Source organism: Drosophila teissieri, chromosome 2R (genome assembly GCF_016746235.2).
Source record: "Drosophila teissieri strain GT53w chromosome 2R, Prin_Dtei_1.1, whole genome shotgun sequence".
Taxonomy (NCBI): Eukaryota; Metazoa; Arthropoda; class Insecta; order Diptera; family Drosophilidae; genus Drosophila; species Drosophila teissieri.
This window is the reverse complement of record NC_053030.1, coordinates 10,241,487-10,243,115: the sequence shown is the minus strand read 5'-3', so window position 1 is coordinate 10,243,115 and position 1,629 is coordinate 10,241,487.

Genomic DNA, 1,629 nt, shown 5'->3' with positions numbered 1-1,629 from the left:
ATTCCGGGTAAGCCCAGTGAGAAGTGCATTCAGTGATTGAATCCTGGGGTGTACTTGGGATTAGGGCAGCCACAGCTGATGACAGCTAAATGGGATTACCCAAATTCGAGTCGAACTGGGGAAATGCCCCGCCAGAGCGAAGGATTCCGATGCGGATGTTGGACAGCCCACGCAAACTGGCGACCGCAAATCATATGGCATCTGGGAAATGGAAAACAGGGAGTCGGTGATGCCGGTAACGGTGCACAGTGCGCAGTAGCAGGCACTCTCTCTCACTTTCTCATCCCGTTGGACTTCGGGAAAAACTCTACACATGAGGCTGGTTGAAAACAAGTGGTTGAGCGGCCACAGCGCTCAGTATAGAGCGAACAGTCGTTTCGAGCTCGAGTTTTTCCCGCTGGCCGAGAGCACACAAGCTGGAGCTGAGGAAGCCCAGAAGCAGCAGTAGCAGTAGCAGCCGGAGCAGGAGCAGGGAGCCAGGAGCCAGGAGCACGGAGCTAGGAGCACGGAGAAAGAGCAAGGAGAAAGGAGCAAGGAGAAAGGAGCAAGAGAGAGCGGAGAGAAGCGAGCCCAGCAGCCAGCGGTTCGTCCGAGGAGTGAAATTCGAGGCGGGGCGCGCAGGGAGTGGGTGTACGAGTGCGACTACGACAACGACTGCCACATAAAGTGGAAATCCGAAACGCCTTGAGGAGAGGCAGCGACGTCGACGCGGCCAGCGGCAGCGACTGCGACGCCGACCGAGGCAGAGGCAGAGGGACACGCGTCAGGCGGCCAAGCAAAAGGCAGACAAACAGGCAAATCCTGCTGAGACGACACGACGAGTCCTTGCTCGTCGGTTCAAACGTGCGGAACACTCTTGAAGCCAGGCGATAAAAAAGAATATAACAAAAAAAATATATATACAACAAAAAAACACACACTAGAAGCAAAGCTAGTCCACTAAACATCCATCACCCAGAACAAGGGAAAGTTTTCACACCACAAAGAAAGCTGAATAACAACACGAGAAAATTATATACCCAAGAAACCAAAGTGCCGCGAAAAAACTAACTAATAAGCCTAAGGTCTAAATCGAAATCGAGTGACTGGCCAGTGAGAAAACGCCAAGTTAAGTGCCCGAAAAAATAGAAAGTTAATACTGAAAATTAACGACACCACAAACGGTCGTTGCAAGGCATTCACAAAAAGCAAGAGCCAAAAAGTTTGAAAAAAGAAAGAAAAACACAAAATTCGGAAAACTTCGAAAAGTTTGAAAACTTCGAAAAACTTCGGTGCAGGCCAGTGTAGTGCAATGCCAGGCATAGGCCGGCACAGTGTTGGTCAGCGGTGTGGGGCCTGAAGACCCACAAAAGCCGTGTGTGCAAAGCATCGAAAGCCCAGAGAGAAACATTGATATCGGGACTTTCCCTCACCACCACTCACCACTCACCGCTCACCGCCACCAGCCCCCGAAAACCACCTGCCACCTGTCTCTATAACTCCCACCCCCCCAACACCAAACACCAAACACCGAACACCAAACACCACCCCCCGGACTAACAAGCTATCTGTATTTCCCCTGGTAAACCCAATCCGAAACCGCCAAGATAAGCCGTCTAATCGAGAAGCTGCGCCAGACCAACAAACGGA